The sequence below is a fragment of the Mauremys mutica genome, chromosome 7, assembly GCF_020497125.1.
Source record: "Mauremys mutica isolate MM-2020 ecotype Southern chromosome 7, ASM2049712v1, whole genome shotgun sequence".
Lineage (NCBI taxonomy): Eukaryota > Metazoa > Chordata > Testudines > Geoemydidae > Mauremys > Mauremys mutica.
The window spans coordinates 24,200,112-24,220,966 of NC_059078.1; the positions used below are offsets into that span (position 1 = coordinate 24,200,112).

Genomic DNA, 20,855 nt, shown 5'->3' on the forward strand with positions numbered 1-20,855 from the left:
GCACAGGCCCCTTATACTTAAAGCACATTCCTGGTTAGTGAAGTCACCTTTGCTCCTGTGTTAAGAGCCCCCAGAAGTGGATGTTGAGATCACAATTTTTTCTTGCATGGGACAGGCCCTGACTGAAACACTGCTTTGGATACGCTTCATGCATGGACACCCCAAGCCTTTTCTTGGTAACTTTACCACTATGCACTAATACACAAGGTAGCGTTCATAACATCCATTCATTCTGTATCCAATTTCCTCATGATGCCTGAAGAGCATTGTTTACTCCAATGCTTTTTTAGATGGACTAATTTTGTACTATGTGGTAAAAAAATGCTTCTTGCTCGTGACATTAAGTCCTACCTGGAGTCTGACTGCAAGGTGATATGCAGAGGCGGGACTGGGCTTGTGCCATTCTGTGTTGACTACACAAAGCTTTTGCCAAAAAAGCTCTTCTAGGTTTAAAATGGAGGTGCTGTCTAACCTGGAACACGAGTGAAATTGAGACAAGAGGTGATACAGAAAGCTGTAAACTGGATTGGGGAGAAGGGATTGCAACTAAAGCTTCAGATTTGTGACAAGATCTCATTGACCGGTGGTAATTTGAGACAGATCTCGTGTTAAAGGTGCAGGAGTTAACACCTGAATTCTAGCAGAGCGCCATTGATTTTTTTTTTTAATTATTTATATAAAGGTAGTACAACAAGCTTATCAAGAGGCAAAAAAATCAGTTTTTTTTGTTTAAGTATAAAGTGACTTTAAGAGGTCCCTTAAAGAGCTCAATGTCTGACACCTCGAAAGCTTGTCTCCACAGATGTTGGTCCAATAAAAAGGTTTTACCTCACCCACCTTGTCTAAATGCTCAATCTACTTGTGTTCCTTATTGGCTTAAAAAAAAAAAACTATTCACCCTTGTAACTCAAGTTTACACTGGAGGTATTCTCCAATAGAGAGGCTATGCAATGAGAGTCCAAAAGGAAGCTCAGCTAAAGAAAAATTGGAGCATCCACCTGTCACTGACTTTTTTCTCCATTTGCTTCCACTCAAAGCCTCCTGCCCAGGCCATCTTAGAGAGTCTCACTCAGAAGGACGGCAGTGAAATATGACTGGAAAGTGGGTGGCAAGAAAGCCTCCCAGAAAGCATCTATGGCAGAGTTCCACTTCTCTGGGACCCCTAACACTGAAATTGTGGCATATGTGCATGAGATAATGCATACCCTATGCCTGACCTGCTGTAGCATTGCAGAATGTTTGTAGTGAAAAAACCGAAGATTTTGATGCTGTTTGATTGGGCTGGAATAGTCTGAGTCAGCAACATTTCAATCTAGTTCACCCAGCTGTAGCAAGTTCTATTTTAATGAATAAAACTTTAGCTTAAGACAGCTATATATTGGACACGTTTCGTGAAATAAGCCTGAGACTCAGATGAAATTGAGGCAAAAGTGATTCTAGTTCTAATTAAAGAGTATGCTGCTTTATAATTTATGCCTCGTTGATTATATTTACAGGAAGTAAGTGATAAGAGCCTCATTAGCAAGATATTCTCAAGTTTTGCTTTGTGTAGGTTTAAAGATTAAAAAAAGATTCTAGTTTATGGTGGATGGCACATTAAGCATGCTCTAACAGGAGTTTAAGAATCCCTTTACAGGAAGATAGTACAGATCCAGAAGACTGGAGAGACTTCAAGATTAGTTAGGGGCTGCCTCCAGAAATACAGCCAACCAAAATTGTCATCACAAGGCATAAATATTTAAATTAAAGTTATGCTTTAATTCCTGACAACTCCAGGACAAGCCTGACTGGTTAGCAACCATAGAATTAGTGCTAGTTGTCAGGTATTAGGATTCTTATTCCAGTGGAATGTTAGGAGCATTGTGAGATGAGAAACTCAATTTGTGTTTCTTCACCTAGTTCTAAATAAAGGTATCATCTTTAACTAAAGGGTCCAAGTGGGCAGAGGAGTCTATTCCCACATTAGCTCAGAGTGGAATCACAATTTGAGATTTGTCCTCCCACCCCCTCTTCTACCTTTTTGGTGCTGTAAGACCATAAAAAGGATTAAAGACTCTGACTTGCTGACTGGGGAGCCCTCCAAGTAGGTAGGAAATCATAATCCAATTTCTAAATATATAACCTGATGTTGACGTAGTAATAAGTCATGTGACGTAGTATGTTAGTTTTATTGCAACTTTGCCTTATGGTTAAAAAAAGAAGACAGGATCCCCTAAAACTGAAGTAGAGATAGTAAAGTTAGTATCCCTTCACTACGAGTATGCCTGACTGCAAGTGTTCTTGCCCTCCCAGAAGAGGCAGCTAGATACCTTGGGCCAAAGAGGTTTTAAAGTACCCCAGGAGGCCTCAGTTGGAGTGGGCTGTTAACTGAAGCAGTCCCCAGCACTTCAGTGTAGCCTCTTCCCTATAGAGCTACAATAGACCAGCACAGGAAATAGCTGTTTTATGGCTTCCTTGGAAAAGTTTGAACACAGTAAGTTACATCCCTGTTTTACAGTTTCCCCCCCACTTTAAAGTTCAAAGGTAACTTAGTGACTGGTTGTTTCCCCTCAGAACTTCACTCTTACAGCATGATGCCTCAGCTAAGAATTAGGAATGCCAAATGGCAACAAATAAGCTAAAAGGTTCCCAGATGCCAGAGTGACCTCTACATTGCTTAATAAGTGTTTACTCACACTGTGTGTAGGTCAAGATAGTTATGAGGCAGCAAGTAGACGACCGCTGAGATAAATGAGCCTATTCAGATATGGCTCAGTCTGATGTCTTCCCTGCAGCAGATGCCAAGTACTAAAGCCAGAGTGGATGGAATTTTTGAAGCCAAAACCAACACATTGGAAATAATCAGTGATTACTGTTTGGGGAAATCCTTGGCTACAATGTTCACTTTGATTCAGTTTTTCCATTTGGAGTCACTGTATTAACAGGACTGGCAGGAAGAAATCCCCATTCATGCAGCCCTGCACAGTTCAACTGAGCTCTATGTATTGAAATAGGTTTTAAAGCAAGACGAGTTTAAGATAAAAAGTTTTGGTGTTCATAATCTGGCATGATCAAATCTTCAGGTTACCAAATTAGTTATTTTAAAGACTTCAAGTGCATGTGCATGATCTGTGGCATGCTGAGAAGACCCAAGAGGTTGATTTTTATATTAATATATATGTACTGATTCCTAAGCAAATTTCTACTGTGGTCTTGATAGATTGATAATTTGTATAGTTTTGTGGCAATATGTTGTCCAGTATGTTAGTATGACACCAAGTGGCAAGATTTAATGGAGAAAGACATCCTATACACACACTTAAGTTTCATGTAACGTGAAGTTGTCATATCAGTATCCTACAGTTTTTTAAAAAAATAATGGAAATTCAGCTATCCTGATCTCATTTCCTTGGACAGAGGGACAGGAGGCAAGCAGACTGTAGGTTTTATACTACAAGTAAACATTCTAGTTGCTTTGTGCATTTGAGCGACTTAACCAATGGAGTAGACAACCCCCCTGCCCCCAACCTTTAGATATGGCAGGATCCTAGTCAGCTTTGGGCATGCATAGAGTTGCTCTCATCAGGCAAAGTCAACAAGTGCCAACAGTGGCATTGGTTTATTTGATCCTATAATAGCAGCTGAACTTCCTATTCCAGTGTAATCTACTATAATTTTAGGTTTCTGATCTGGGTAGGCACTGCATGTGTCTAGAACAGTGGTCTCCAAACTTTTGATCATGCACCCCCAATATATGTATAAATGTACTACTATATTATGTAAATTATAATAACATACAATAGAAATTTAAAGAGGATGAGAAAGATGAAACATTTAAAATTTATTGTACTTTAACAGTACAAAGACTTTTGCTCAAAAAATATATTTATGAGAGCAATGTGATTGAATATGCTTCATTATTTCTGAAAAGTCTTAGTTTAACATTGATACAGCGATTCCAAGGTCTGGATTGGGCGAGGGAGGGGGCTCAGGGCTGAGGTAGGCAGGAGGTGCAGAGCACTTACCTGGGGCAGCTCCTGTTTGGTTCAGGGGGTGTGCAGGTGGTGCGGGGGTGTGCAGTGTGGGACCACCCCCATGGCCATGAGTCTGGGAGCTCCCCCGGCAGGCAGGGCTACCCGGAATGCAGTCCCTAAAGCCCCTTTTGGAATGCAGCCCTGTGAGCACAGGCTGGAGGACTCAGGAGGAGCAGGGGCAGCCGCAGGTTCAAGAGAAGTGCTACTTTCCCCTTCAAAACGCTGTTTCTCTCTGGCCGGCTTTGAAGGGGAAAGCGCTGTTTTCTGGCTGCGCAGCTGCCCCTGCTCCTCCACAGGCTGGAGGACTCTGGGCCACATTCTGAAAGGGGCTTTAGAACTGCAGGCCAGGGCCCTGAAGCCCCTGCATTCCAGGTGGCCCTGCCTGCAGGGGAGGGGAGCAACTTCCCCACTCACTTGTTCCCTCCCTCCTCCAGCTGCTCTTCCCCTCCCCTCCAGCGGTGCTCCTCCTGCCATGCCCCTCATCGGATCATCTTGCACACTTAGGGTGACCAGACAGCAAATGTGAAAAATCAGAGACAGGTGTGGGGGAAATAGTACCGTATATAAGAAAGAGACCCCAAAACTGGGACATTTGTCACCCTACACGCACCCCACTTTGGGGACCACTGGTCTAGAAGACAGCACTGCAGCAGAGTTTAAATAGAAGCTAGTCCGTTACACCATGGCTGCATCTACTCCAGTCATGGAGATGTACCCAATTTGCATAAACCAAGCCCTTTTTCCTGACAACACTCCCTCCTCCAAATAAGATTCAGACCCCCTGCACAGCAATTGCAATAGCATCCAAAAAAGTCTGATCTGTTAGACACATGAGGTGTCTATTTTGCCTGCATTCTTCAAGTCATCATACCACTGACTACATGGTTGGGGAAATCAAGCCCTCAGAGTCTTTGCACTCTACATTTAAAGTGAGAAATAGAAAGGAAGAAACTTTTTTGCAAATCTTAGAAAGCGGCTTTGTATTTCTACTATGACTTTTTGGTACTTCCTGTGTTTGAGCCAACTAGTATTCAGTTTAGAGTGTTTCCCCCAGAACAACACTGATAATCCCAACTGTCACTATGGCAGAACAGCTTCTAGTATCACATCCTTTAAGGTGGTTGAGCTGTAAGACAGAAGACTCAAGTGTTCTCCAGCCCTTTAGGTATAAAGTGATTCCCGCTCCACCTCCAGACTTTAAGTCATTTTAAGCATAGTTCTGTACATGTCACACTATAACCAGAGCAAACAGACCACCACAGGAAGCAGCAGTACTTCCATTGGCCCACCAAGTTAAACACAGGTATTCTTCATTGCACAGTTGAGATTTAAGATCTGTATATTTAGCATACAGCAAATGACACTTATGTTTATGTAATTTCAACTAGAAGTTGCTAACATAAGGAATAAGAATGTTGGCTTAAAGCCCAGATAACTTGTCTGATCATGGTGGCCACTGTCAGACAATCCCCTTTTGAGAAGCTTCCAAAAACAAGGATAGCAGTGATGAATCTGTATGGAATACATTCTGCATGGGTGGTCTCCAAGCACCTTAAGAAGGGCCATATGGGATTATTATAGCTCTGGGCACACTAACCACAGCTGTTTAATGCTTGTGTGCAGAATAAATGGCCATAATATATTGTAGTTTAGACATGAGTTTCTATTACATATAGGATTTTATATCAAGCACATAGTGAGCTTTGTAAGCTAGTTCTAAAAAGGAGAGGGAGAAGTGGTTGAAAGGTGATTTTTTTGGGGCAAAAAAAATGCTAAATTTAGTTTTTCTACCAGCTCTAGCTGCTAGTGAGCAACTCCATTTGTTAATGTTTTTAGATTGAGCTAAATTAGGTTAGTTTTCGGCCATGCAGTAGGTAGTCAGTTTTATTTTGAGTAACAGTTTTTCTGCATTTATATTAGGTCTAGCCAAACTTTCACTCATCCTTCAGAGCATTTTGTCTAGTGTTCACAAGCCATTCCTCTGCCAGCCAATTTGTATTCAGCTGATTACTTAATTTATGGTAATAAGGCAGAAGAGCCTCTTAATGGTGACTGTTTGGTGACAGTGAGGTAGGGAGTTGCCCTGCTCCAGAGTGGAACAAGATTTTCAACTGCTAAATATTTAGCATTAATCCAAAGGCAATGCCACTTTCACCCTCCAGCACATGATAGGATCTAAGATTCTCTACTCTTCCAGCGCTAAAGGCTGCACTATTGCATTTGTGCTGTACTTGGAGTTTGAGCAAGTAACCATATCCAAGCTCTATGAAGAGCTGATTGGTATATCTCCAATTATTACCTATTACTGGATTTAACAGATTAGGATGCAATTCATTACAGCCAATATTCACTCCACATTGCAGTCAGACTAGATCTCAGCTGCAGACAAGAACAGACTGTTTACAAACTGGGGGTTGGGACCCCTCAGGGGGTCATGAGGTTATTACATGGGAGGTCATGAGCCATCAGCCTCCACCTCAAATCCTGCTTTGCCTCCAGCATTTATAATATAGTGTTAAATACAAATTAAAACACACTTTTAATTTAAAGGGAGGTCACACTCAGAGGCTTGCTATGTGAAAGGGGCCACCAGTACAAAAGTTTGAGCGCCACTGGTTTACTTTTACACACAAAGCATGCATTATAGTTATGTATTCCTCTGCTCATTTTGGCACCTTAAAGTGAGGCACAAGTAGCCTATACTGGGGTTCTCAACCTTTGAGGGCCTCCCTGCCCCAACAGGTTATAAAAACGCCATAGCCCACATGTGCCACAACTAGTTTTCCACATATAAAAGAGAGAGTCAGTGTTAGGGAGTAACAAGCAGGGCAACTGCCTGGGGGGCCCATGCCACAGGGGCTCTTGTGAAGCTACACTGCTCAGGCTTTGGCTTCAGCCCTGGGTGACTAGACTCAGGGCCCCAAGCTTCAGGCCCATGCGGTGAGGCTTCAGCTTTCTGCCCTGGGCCCCAGTGAGTCTAATGCTGGACCATGCTTGGAGGACCCTCCGAAACTTGGCTCACAAGTTGAAAACCACTGGCCTGTATGCCAGTATTGTAGATTTCATTTGCTATTGGATTCAAAGGAGGATGAGAACTCATCACCAAGGCTGCAGTAATTCAAGGAGCCATTGTTTAGTTTGGAAGCTAGCTAAGTTGGTACAATGCTTTGTTGCCTAGACATAAGATAACACTATTGCAAGTTAAGATATCTTCAGGAAAGTCACGGTCTTAACATGACTTGTGATCCAGCTCTGCATCAGCAAATTTCATCATGAATGGGAAGGAAGGTAGTCACAACTTCAAAGATGTGTTTACACACACATATGAGGAGTGTTCCTAGACTAGACCAAGTCTGAATTTCAAGGATGGCAATACATCTTTATAATGCATTCAATTCAGCTGTTTCACTCAAATGCAAACTCCAGAGATTAGGTTTAAGGATCCATGTTATTTAACCACTGCATCAATGCAGATTTGGTTTAAGGGTTTGAATGCTTCTCCCAGAAGTTATTTTACATAATCCCGTAAGAGTGAATGAGGCATAGACTGGCTTGTGCAGGCCAGCGCTATTCTTTGGTGTCCACAAGTTTCAGCTTTGACTGTACATCTCATGCTGGAAGAGACTTTAAAAAGTTCATCTCTTAAGCAGAGATAGTTACTCCACTTTGTCAAAGAATTTAGAGACTTTTGAAAGCATTAACAAAAACACCAAACATACAAACACCACACACAGTTGCCTGCACATGCCAGGCAGATTTAGTTAGGTGGAGACACCATCCACATATGGTGCAAATATCCTTTAGCTGATGAACAGGGTGGTCTGTTTTAGCCTTAGGTGTATGTTTCAGTCTGAATACTTTCTTTGTCCAATTGTAAGTTTCAGAAGCTTGTGATTTCTCTACAGCTCTAGTATGAAAAGTACCATAGCTTGTTAAAGCCTATATTTGTGTAATAAACTGGTTAATTAAAAATTAAATATTTAGGCTTCCTCTCCACTCCAGGCAATGTATTTTCAGCCAATAGTATGGAAGTTTAATTTAAAGTTTCCCTACACCCCACATATACTTAACATGTTTTCCTAGTGTAATTCAGGTTCAATTACAACTTTCTGCACCACAACTCAGAAATTGTTCTTCCTATTTTAAAATGTTGAGCTCCCAGCTTGCCAGTATATGGTAGAGCTATGCTAGGCAAAGCCATTACAATCTTTGCCTAACTAACATCTCATGCCACACTAGTGAGACTGCTCTAAGAAGTCTACAGATGCATGTATGAGCAGCTCAATGAAGACTCAAAGCAATGCTAAGATTACCAAAAAACACTGCTTCCAACTCAGATCTGCTGCTTGATTCATGTCTGCCAACTTAAAGTTTAAACTCACTGTGGGATCTATAATGGCAAAAGCAAGCTGGCTCTTATTCCCTCTTATATCCCAAATTGTTTATGTTCAAGGCTAATTACCCTGTTCAGCCTCTGTAGGGTTGCCAGGTATCACCAAGGGGATAGTTTATCCTAGCCTCCAAGAATCTTTGGCATGCAAGAAGAGAATGACTTGCAACTCTGAGTAGACATCCAGTTGCAGGGCTGGCAGTTGGACAATTTTTTGTGCTCTATTAACTGAGCACATCTGAAACACTGAACCCCCAAGTTCACTGGAAAACCTAACACTAGTCTAGAATTGCATAATAAATGGACTAGCATTAAAAATTACAGTGCAAGTTAAATCCCACATTAGTTGGTTCTGTTGTAGAGCTATCAGGTGCTTACCAACACCAGAATATACCAGCTGCCAACTTACCCTTCTATTGAACTCAGCACATTTCTTGTCAGAGCACATGCAATGCAGACAATTTCTAAAGCCAACTTCAGCATAGATTACTTACTGGCAGCTACAGTTTGCACCTCAGCTACAGACCATGACTAGAAAGCAATCAAGAGGTATAGCACAGAAAGTAGATTCTAGAGTCGGTGCATTGATTTGACCAGAGTGGCCTGAGCCATCTTCTCTAGAGGTAGAAGAGCCATAGGAGTAGTCTGGAGACATCCCATCCAATATCCTGAGCCATCATTCCATTTTAGGAGCACCTACACACTGCTAGACTGGAGTCTCCCCTTTTAAAAGTCCGCCGTTTTATTCCGTATCTGGTATATGGTGTGATGGCAGCAGAGCCTGCTGGCAGCTCACTACTAGCATCTGTTGATTCCTTATTCAGGCTTAACCCTAAAGGTTTGTTGGCCTGCATTTATTGTACTTAAGAGCTTAGCTAAGGTACAGTCCAGACAATTTAAACTGGGTAAGGTGGATGGTTTGTATTCAATCACACTCTACTAAAGCTCTGAAGGAGCCATGTGTCCAGCCTCTTGAAGCATTAAGTGCTTTGTCTAACCTAATCTGTAGCAACTGAGTAGTTTATTCTACTGATTGTTAGTTCAGAAGTGGGGCCAGAGAGGAAAGCGTGCTTAACAACCACACAACCACCATCCTCTGACTAGGTGTATGAAAGGGAAACAGTTACGTATGAGCTTCCCAAATTGGGGTATTCTCACATCAAAGCCTAGGCATTCATTTAATGTGCTACGCCACTCTGTACCAGTAGCTTGTAAGCACCTTTGGACCCTGCTCAGTGGACTTAACATCTCCCTCAGCTGGCATAGTGTGCGCTCTGGCACACTAAGTGGTAAAAGTTCATGAGAACTATCTTAGTTCAAGAGGCACATGTGCTCCTGTCTGGAGTGGCAGATATCTGCAAGTCATTAGCTTGTTTAGTAATGCCTGTGTAACACTGATCTAGTTAAGACAGCACCATGGTCAGGGTTGTCTACCCCTATACACTAGAGCTTGGGGGAGTGAACAGAAATAGGGGATTTAAATTAGTATCTTCCCCTGTGCAAATAGCAGAATAGGCTGGACTATAAAAGCATTTGGAGGGCAGGTTTACTGCAGCTGCCTGTCTTCAAAAAGCAGACAATATCTTTACTTAAAAGCTAAAAAGGACATGGTCCACAACCAGATTTGTATATTGCAACAAAGGCCCTGAAGCTTTGCTGTAAAGTAAGGTATACAAGATATTCCAGTTCTAGAGTAAAGTGTCTTCAGGCCATAAAGTAATGGCTTGTGCTGGCACTCCCTTGTTTGCTTTCAAGCCATCAGGTTATGATGTTTTAAGTTACTGTTCATTCAGATATCAGCATAGAGCTATTATAGCTGTGATTTCACCATTCCATCAACTTATCAGGTTGTCTGACCTGCACCCAGTTATGATGCTAGATTGACATAAGAGGAGCTGGCTGGACCATAAATTATCAGATTATGTAGGACTATGGAGTCTTCCTACTTCTTTGGGCCCTGTGCCAGCCTTAAGACTACTAGTACCAGCCATATGGTATTCCATTTTAGATCTCTAGGTTCAGTCAAGGGCAAGATGTGAGGTTTATGAATATTTGTAATTGCCACTGCCTCTTCCCAGAAGAGGTTTAGTCTACAGCTAGCAGAGAGTTTGTAATTTATGTGGCGTTTGGCTTTAGGATCAGACATGGAAGGAAAATATGGACCAAGTACAGTAGTGCTGCAGCAACAGGAGTTTTGATCCCTTCAACTGCTTCTCAAATGACAGCACAACTCCATGAACTCTCTGGCTTCCACTAGCTGGGAGTGCCATACAAAACCTGTGTGCTAGGTGCCACGTTCCCATAAGCCTAATTCTCCCAGAAAAGTTACTTGAAGTATCTTCACAATCAACTTGAGTTAAGTGGTTGGTTTGATTTGTACCAGTTTCCATCACTATCAGATTAGCTTGAGCCTGGTTTGTAGCACAGCCCTGCCCCTTAAAAATAGCCTTAGAAACACTAATATTAGGTGTCCCCTTAGGAGTAGGCTACAAAGCAAGAGCAGCTGATAAGAGCATTCCGGTTAATCTGAAGTGGTCTGACTAGGGCTCTTAAGGTGGGTGCCTAGAGTACAAACAGCAAGGCTTAAGATACTATACCCTGTGCCACTCCAGATATATCTACAGTGCAATTAAAAACTAGTGCTAGGCCACTTGGGCTTAGGCTAAAGGAATGTTTAATTGCATGGAAAAATGTTTGGGCTCAGGCTCCAGCCTGAGCTCTGGGACCCTGTGTGGTGGGCTCAGGCTAGAGCCTAGATTATGGGACCTTCCCAAGTGTCTACACCTCAATTAAATAGCCCCTTAGCCTGAGCTGGCAGGCACAGGCCAGCTTTGTTCTCCAGATAATCTCATCCCTCTACCAGACTGCCATCCTGGTCTTTAATAAGGTCCAGGTGGTTTGCCTTTTGACCCATGTGGTTTTAACACCTGTCATTCGCAGTGTATTTACAACTTTCCACTTAAGACTTCAAGTAATTATTGCAGAGAACAATGCTTATCTACCTTTGCAAAACATAGCAGAAAAAAAAAAGATAGTCTTAACTGCTAAAGGAAGATACAAGTTATGTCTTAGAGTCTGTGTAAACACACTTGAGTGTCATAAAGATGGTTTTATGACCAGAGACATGCTGCATACCCGACTTATCCCTGGGTGATGGTGTGGTGTGTAGGGAGCTGTCACTTCAAGTGCAAGGGGTTACCCGATCCTGCTGACAGGCTAGGGGGTTCTGGAGGGGAGCATTTGATCTGGGTCTTCAGCACAGTCAGGATGCAGCAAGCCTGCCTGGAGTAAGGTGGGGTGAATTGTGCCTTAGGGAGCAGCCTGTTTTCTCTCTGTGTGTTTTGGATTCTTGTGTGTTAAGGTTCTGGATTCTAAGAAATAAAGTTGCTACCTTCCAAAAAAAAAAAAAAACTGCAGTGTAGACATTTCCCTCAGTGTATCCTGTCCCAGCTTCACTGGCAGTACGACATCCTCTACCTTAGCTTAACTTTAAGGCTTCCAAATTTAAACTGCTAATGTCAGTGCTTGTGCTGTACATGCATGGCACAAGAGGTTGCTTTTAAGATGGATTGATATTTGAACCTCAATCACTGCTGAGACAGGTAATTAATTGAACCCTTATCTACCTAAATCAGTATATATGAAAGTGGGGTGTAAACATGTTAGTCACAAATTAGCAAAGAAGGTGGCTTCATTGTCAGCTATGTAAATAGCATATCAAAGTTAAATAAAGTGTCCCCACTCCACCCAGGTTCAACAAAACAGCTTGGGTTTTTAACTGCAACGTGAAAGCTGGAAGTTGTTCTGACAGCCTGTGGTGAAAACACCCCACCCCATACACATGCAGTCCGTAATAGTTATGCCATTGATAAGGTGTAACTGTTGCAAGTTAGAAGCTGCTACCCAATGTAGCTCAAGAAAGTTACAGCCCTAGACCAATTGTTCTATTTGTTCACAGGAGGTGTATGCTGGAATGCAGCTTATCAGTGCATTCTTGGCACAACTAAGTCAGTTTATTCAATGACAAAGGGCGTGACAGGAAGTGGTTTTTAGAAGTAATCCACCCATGGCAACAGGAGTTCTACTTGTCTGAGTTTCCAGTACACAGCCAACATCTAGAAACAGCTAGAGCTGTTAGTTCCTACAGACAGTAGAGTCTAAATGGCACACTCTTCTAATCAGCATGCAGCTGAAAGGCAGTTGGTAATATCCTTGGAGCAACAAAAACCACCAGTGTTCGATGTCAGAGCTGACAGCTTGTTCAGCTACAGCAAAGGTCCCCAGAAGCCTAGGGATAAGCCAGATGCTTTTGCTTCCTAGTTCTACTTCTAAAGGAAAGTGGCAAAGTTAGGGAAAGCTAGTTACCTGGGATAGCCAGCTTGCCCCCTGCCTTCAGTACAGAATTGGAGTTACACTGCTTCCCTCAGAAGCTCCATGGTTCCGAGTGCCATAACTGCAGTGAGACCTTGGTAGCCCATATGTGCACCAGGATATCAATTGTCAAGAGTTCCTGAAGGACTGCCACTCTGGCTGGTTAAACAATGTATGAAAAAAAATAAACTTTTATAGTATTTAAAATTAAGTTTGGAATTGACAGCCTGTATTAAGGCCTGAACTATAATCTATTAAAATTATATATTTAATTTAAACAAATATATAAATAAAACCTCAGCAGCAAAGTCCAACTACTGAGCTGATGTAAGTCACGGGGTAAGCACCTGGAACCAGAGAGTCTGAAGTGTTAAGCACTAAGCCAGCCTTTGACAACAGTAGCATGGATATTTGTCATTTCTAATTATTCAAGTTTAATGGCCTCTTCATTCAAAGTAGAGAAACCAAAATTTTCCACTGCCAATCCAGGATTAGAAACTACATGTCAGAATGAGAACCAGTAGTTCTCAAATCTTGAAGGACATGGTGACCACACAGTTCTGTTCACTATAGTTGAGACTTAAAGCATTAAATGCAAGATATTACACAAGTTTAGAACCCAGCACATTTAAACTAAAAACTTTAAGTCCAGTTACATTGCACAAACAGAATGCCAGTCACCAGCCCATGAAGCTTAATAGCAGCCAGAAGTGTAAATTTGGAAGAATTCTTCCATCAACCTAGCCATGTATATACCAGGCATTAGGCCAGCTTCACTAGCTCTCAGGGATGTGAATTTCACACCCCTGGAGCAATGTAGCAAGGTGAATTTTAAAACTTAAGTGTAAGTGTATCCCCCTGGTTAGCAAAAAGTAGAACCAAGTCAAATCTTTTTAAAGAGGTTGAGTACAAGTCAGTTTCCTGCTTGATTTAATCACTCCAACCTGTTGCCACCTCCACTGAGCCATAAAGCTAAGCAGCAAAAGTTGTTTTAGCTTTGCAGTTCCTTGGGTAGGTAAGAAGCGATTCTTCAATTAAATTACTTCAGGGCATGAGTTTACAGTTTCTAATCACTAACCCTGCTTGATGTTTTAATCTAGTGCTCTATACAGAAATCAGTTCCTTCCCATTAGGGGCTGCTGGATACTTATGCTTGGTCTAGATTACATATGATGTCACTCACGTGATTTTTCATACCCCTGAGTGACACTTATGCCAACCATAGCACTATTTACATGGGGGGTTATCAGTGGAAGAGCTTCTCCCACTGACATAGCTAGTCTCATGGAGTTAAGCCAATGGGAGAACTATCATCTTAAAGAGTCTTCACCAGATGTGTAACAGTAGTGTCAATGCAAGTTTGTAGTGTAGGCCTGTCCATAGCAAATTCAGATCAGGCATATGTAGGAAAGTTACCTTGCTTCCTTTACCACCCCTAGAAGACTGGGGAGGAATAGGGAATTGGCTAAAGGGTTGCTATTTAAATATTCTTTAATTCCCCCAGGTGTCTTCAAGAGAGGATTTGCTACAATACTGAAGTGGGACTGCATTGTATCTTAATGGTTTCCTCAATTGCTATGTCATTTACCTGGAGACCTGAGCCCTACAATAGGATTGTTAGAATTTGATCCCTAAAGGTAGTGTTATGGTAAGAAAGCCTCTGCATCAGCTTTGCACTAGTCTCTACACCTGCTGGGCTGTTCAAAAGTGGTCAGGACTCCTCAGCAAAGTTTAGTACTATACATTTTACCAAGTAAAATTTGTCTGCTAATAAGACGACATCTGCATTCCCAAAGCAAGTTAGGAGATTTAGAAAAAGGGCTTGACCATGTGTGACTATTGGGAGTCAATATTGGAATGTATAAGTTGGCCAAGATGAACAACTCATGCATTTAAGTAACTAGCATTTAGTCTTCATTGTGTACTGCATATGTATGCTTACACTAGAGCTGAGGTCAAATCAGAAATAGTGGTCAGAAGAGACCAATTCTCTTACAGTGCAGGAACTCAGAGGAGATTCCTATGTGTTTGGTATGAGAGGTTGAAAAACAGCAACAATTCTCCAGGTCTAAATAGTTGACCTTGGTGTCAAAGTTTACAGTGCTTTAGGCTATGACAGCCATTTGCTGTCCATGCATTGGCCAGCCAGCCACTAGAAATCTTGCTTCCAGACTTAATGTGTCAGGATACAAAAATCCCATTCAATTATCTTAAACCACAGGGGTAATGCCAAGAGGTTTGTGTAGTAGATTTGAGGAATTGCTCTTGCTTGTAAGAAGCCAGGAAGAGTGGAGAAGTGTCCTCCATTTGCACTTGTGAAACAGCCATGTTTAGACATTATAAAAGTCCACATATTAAATCCTAGCAATACAAGCAAGGCTTGAGAGACTTACTCTAGCACAGCTGCCAGTCTGTCTCATTTAAAACTGCAACTCTAGGATTAGTATTATGAATCAAGTTTAGTTGATGGCAGCCATTAGACTTCATGTGAGACTAAGCTGAAGCAAGACTTGCATGCTGACCTAGTCTAAGCACTGTGTTACAAGATGGTTGAAGTGAAAATTCACTAATATCACATACAAAACACAAAATTTGTAACAAATCAATTGCACAAATACAAAATGGGAAATGACTGCTTAACTAGGAAGAAACGGTTCAGCAGAAAAGGCCCTGGGGATTATAGTGGATCACACTAAATGAGTCAGTGTAATAGTGTTGCAGAAAAGCAAACATTCTGGGATTTATTAGCAGGAGTACTGTAAGCAAGAAGTAATTCTTCCACTATTTATCAGGCCTCAGAACTGGAGTACTGTGTCTAGCTCTGGGTACACCACTTTGGTAAAGATGGATATATTGGAGAGCAACAAAAAATTTGAGGTCTAGAAAACATGATCTATGAGAAAAGATGGAAAGAATAGGGGGGTTTTATTCTGAAGAGAAGACCAAGGTGGGACAAGTCTTCAAATACATTAAAAGGTTGTTACAATGAGAAGGGTGACAAGTCGTTCTTGTGCTTAGCTACCCTTACAGCTAGGAAGTTTTTCCTAATGTCTAACCTAAGCCTCCCTTGCTGCAATTTAAGCCCATTACTATGCATCCTGTCTTCAGTAGTTAAGGAGAAGTTGTTTCCTAGGGAAGTTGGGGAATGTCACTGGAGGTTTAAGAACAGGTCAGACAAACCTGTCAGAGGATGTCTAGGTAATATTCAGTCCTGCTTCAGATTTAGTTCAGTTCACTGCACTAAATCTATCAAGGTCCCTTCCAGTCCATTTGTTTTTAATAGGCAGCCTTTTTCAGTTAGCGACAAGAAATAGGTGCTTAACTAGCTACTCAATGCTACTAGATTTTCTATTATCGCAAGATGTTGCCTTTAAACTTTATGTACATGAAAACTCTTGTGTCATGATTCACTTCACATTTGCAGGCTTAGAGTAATGGAGCCCTACATGTGAACTCTCCTTGGAGAGGGTCTTGTCACAGCTTTCAGCCTGAGATACTGCTCCTAGGAAAGCACTCCAGATCCCCATGGTCACAAGCAGAGGGGAAAGAGGAGCTCAGCTCCTTCTATACTGGAAGACAGCAGTCCTCCAAGCCAGTAAGTGAAGCTCAGCTAGACAGCTTTTTTCTGTAAAAGATTTGAAACATCTTGTAGCATAATGTAACAAGATCCCACATTTGGCTTTGCACCAACAGATACTCTGTCCTGAAGAAGTCTAACCACCTGTGTTTATAAGAGGATATGAAGTAGCAGGGACTCATCCCCACTTTTACCTACTGCATGGCTAGCTATGGCTATGCTTGAAGACATAAGGAATATAAGCAGTTTGTCTGCTGTCCCAGTTTTCCCTCCCTGGCGGTAGCCCATCCCTAGGAAGTGGGATGGACACCACTCAGGAGACAAGCTGAAAAGTCTTACTCTTCTCCTTGTGCCCAAGAGGGGTCTTTACATCTGTTTCATTTTCTGGTTATCCTACCAGGAGTCATGGGTACAGTGAGTTTAACCCTGTAGATGCAATAGCCACAGACATTTATTCTAGGTCGACTGGCACTGAACTCTAGCTACTAGCCCATATGTATGTTATCAGGTCTCTTCTGTCTGGAGTTCAATTATACAAGTCTACTCATTGTTCTGTTCAAGTATCTTAAAAGCAACTCAGATTTGAGGGGCCCTGTTGTCAGTACATCAATGGCATCAACGTAAACCCATCATCACAAACTGAGAAGTCACAGGTAACCACACAGTGGGAAGCATTCACAGGCATGTGATAGACATGTTCTCCAACACAAGTGCATGGCTATTTAGTTATGGCTAACTAGACTCCATAATGCTACAAATACACAAGCTAAATCAAATTCCCACACGTTCACTGTGTCTGCTTCATTTATTTGTGGGTCAAGTAGCAGAGATTCCCCCTCCCACTGTTTGAGTTCCTTAGATCCCAAGCTAGAAGTGCACTTCAGAGTAGTTTCCATAGGGTGTGGTATCAGCTATGGCATACTTGTGTAGTCCATTTTGGATGGAAAAATAGTTTTCAGAGACAAGCAATAGAATGTAAAACATACAAGTCTGAAATGATTAACAGCTAAGGATGAGTGCATCAAGACCAGGTGGACACACAAGACTGAGCAAACAGAGGTTGTCATTGACTGTCAGCTTATGGTGAGGGGAGAAGGGCCACTGTGCAATCCTTTTCCTTGTAGGAAACTGTCTTTCACAAGGACCCTTGTTAGCCAAGGAAGAGGAGGTCATGGACAGACAAGGTTTCTCAACCCATGGGACATGATGCAAAATTGGGTCAAAGTGTCCTGCCCCTCAGTAATCCTGCAGTAGTAGCTCCTGCAGTTCTGGTCGGGCTCAGCTCCCTGCTCCAGGCACTGCACCCTGGTGAACAGGGGGTCACAGAAATGCTTGCGTTTGGTCCAGCCATACTGTCATGATGGCAAGCCAGCCATGCCTAGTTTGAGTGGGTGGTATTGTGACTCCATGCAGCTCAACATGGGAAGCAGGGAGCTGATCCCAGCTAGTCCTGTGCGACAGGAACCACCACTATGGCACACAGGTGCTTGTTCAGTATGTATATATGTTGGGGTAAGACATATTTATGAAGCTCATTGGGGGGGTTTGCATTAAAACTATTTACTGGTTTTAATAGGCCATCAAGGTTCACAAATGCCTCCCACTTTAGTGGCCCTTTCAGGTTAGGGTTGAAGTCTGGTGACAAGGAGATATGGGAAGCTTTAGCTACAGAATGCTTACTAGCTATAGAGTACTCGGTGTTACCAAATTGTATCTGCTTAGTTTCACCAGGCCTGTGTCTTCACTGTAAAAACCCTCTTCAGTAAAGAAGTCACTAAAATCTTGGGAGGCTACCTCCTTGTACTTTACAGTATGAGGCAACTATGCCTCTCAGCTAAGCTACAGTACCTTCCTTGTCTCCAGTAAGATTTCATACTGGGCTGGTGAATACATGTTACTTATCCTGTGATAGAGACTCCTTTTTAAGCAGCGAGACAAAGCCCAAGTTTCAGTGGTCTATACACAGTCTGTCAGATAGTTTAATGCTGTAACCATCACTAATCCTGGCAACTTGATGCCAAGTTGTGTCAGTTTTAGTGCAACCTATTAAGTGGAACTAAATTTGATTACTGGAATTCACTTACGGAGTCTTCCCCTCTCCTAAACTTGATCTGTCATCATCAATTGATGTGCTGTTAAGGCTTCCTGCAGTCATTACTGACAAACCCAGTCCCAGCAGACTGCCCCACAAGACACTTTTGCGCAAGCTTTTGTTTTAATGCTGTTCTGAGTCCCATAGATGAAGTCTAACCAGTCTCATCAAGCCTTAAGTTAAATCCCTCTTTGTCCCTGCTCTGCAGCATTTGTAATTGACACCTAGCACAATTGCATGCATCTGAAGATCACACATTGCCCAAAACATTAACTGCCACTAAATGTAGCAGATTCTATCCTCCTGCAACCTTAGGAGAAACTCCTCTTCATCATGTTATTCATACCACTCAATACACCCTCGACTACTCCTCCAACAGGCTAATTTCTACCTCCAATACATACCAGAATGCACCCAAAACTTTAAACTTGCATTCTAAGCAAAACAAGTGACCTCATGCATTTGAGAAGGCAACACAGCCATAGTGTTGCTGAGGCACAATAAATATCGAATCAGCACATCATAAGCAACACAATAGCTGACATTCTAGGAGTTGTCTGGAAGACAAATGTCATACTCCCCCCGCCCAATAAGTGTTTAGTCAGAAAGATTTGGTGAAGTATCTTCAGGCAGAGATCAGCTTATAGCAGCTATCACAGTAGTTTTCCTGAGTAGCTCAATCCAATTTCTGCAAGCTCTGTGCTTTAGAGTCTAGCATTAGATTTCTTTAGGCAGTCTATTTACATAGATCTGGGCTTGCACTAAGCTTAAGGCCAATGTTTGCCCCAGTGCTGGTTTCACTTTAGTGCAGGAATGCAACTAGTAGGTTTGACACTGGAGATTAAAAAACAAAACACTTATTTCAGTTAATAGGTATTAGTTTGTTGGCTACCATTTGTCTAGAAGAGACAACATTATGCTTCTGTCAGCTCAGTTGCTTTAGACCTCACGATGTCCACTTGGAATGTTCTTCTCTTTAGGAGAGATGCAATCAAAGTTGCTGAGTTTAGCTAGGATAGAATGTTCAGCAGCATTTCTATACAAGCAAGATCTGGCTTGAAGACTATTTTAAGGAGATGGACCATGAAGTTCAGGTAGAGGGATAGCCCAGGTTCATTTTCTGAACTCAATGCATATGCTTCCTTGTCTCATAAGAACATTAAGCTGTAGAACAGTTTGACAGGAAAGGTGACTTTATCCCGCATATGATGTTCTACAGCGGGGTGGCCAACCTGAGCCTGAGAAGGAGCCAGAATTTACTTGTGTACATTGCCAAAGAGCCACAGTAATACATCAGCAGCCCCCACATCAGCTCCCAGTGCCTCCCGCCCACTGGCAGCCCCGCCAATCAGCACATCCCCATCCCTCCTGATCAGCTGTTGTGGCATGCAGGAGGTTGGGGGGCAGGTGGGGCCTGCAGCAGAGCCAGGAGTTGAGCAGTGAGCATCTCCCCCTCACCCCTGCACATTAGAAAGTTGGCATCTGTAGCTCCAGCCCCAGAGTCGGTGCCTATACAAGGAACCACATATTAACGTCAAGAGCTGCATGTGGCTCCAGAGCCCCAGGTTGGCCACCCCTGCTCTACGTGGTAGAACTCGCAGTATGGATTGTGTTGCTGCAGCACAGTGCTCCATCAGTAAGGAGGGGACATGAAAACTGAGCCTGAGCAGACTAGTCAGTTCACTGGAGCACTGCTGCTCCAAGCTAGCATGTTTCTCAAGAGAGCTCCTGTGGACAAAAACATAGGTATAATATTGATAGGGCAGGGAATACATTTACAAAACAGAAGGGAAGCAGCTTGCTTAGTTTTAGAGGAGACTGGTTGCCAAAATAAACTCAGTTTGCAGTAAGGTTTCTTAACCCTCAGCCACTGGAAAGTAGGATGGAAAGATGATCTCTCAACAAGTGAAGTTCAAGCATCAGCTATGTTTGCACAATTACTAGAAAGTCATGAGTGAATAATTAATGGATTCTTTAATCATTTCCCCTACCTAGTAGGCTATGTAGGTCTGCAAAGCACTAAAGCTATGGTGCCAAATAAAAATACTTATGTTTCCAATTAAAAATGCAACCAGGCACAAGACTGGAGTATTTTTCTATAATTATATGAAGTCTAGTAGTTTAGAATAAGGGCACTATACAGCCCAGTTTTAACACGCATTTTTAGTTCTATGGACCTTCCATGTTAGGACACCGGGTAACAACATTGAGTCCAAACTCTACATAAGCTCAAGAAGAGTCTGATATTTAGAAGTCAAGTCTCCTCTATACTGAAGTTAGATTTCCTGGCTCCCTTAAAAGAGGGAATGTATAAAAGCATTTACCTTGCACAAGATGCCTTATTCATCCTACACCCACAGTTCACTGAAGCTAGAGCAGGGTGGGGAGATTTTTAGATTAATCCATCTTCAG

The 20,855-nt window shown here is 42.3% G+C and overlaps 1 protein-coding gene and 1 long non-coding RNA gene across 5 annotated transcripts in view; one reads left to right on the forward strand and one right to left on the reverse strand.

The window, feature by feature from the left end:
* FLNB (filamin B) overlaps positions 1-20,855 on the reverse strand; it is a 111,941-nt gene that overhangs the window by 86,294 nt on the left and 4,792 nt on the right. The gene's annotated exons all lie outside the window — the stretch shown is intronic.
* On the forward strand, positions 1,925-17,047 carry LOC123373922. Its single transcript, XR_006580938.1, has 3 exons — positions 1,925-2,087; positions 16,199-16,369; positions 16,468-17,047. It is a non-coding gene; the product is annotated as an uncharacterized LOC123373922 (long non-coding RNA).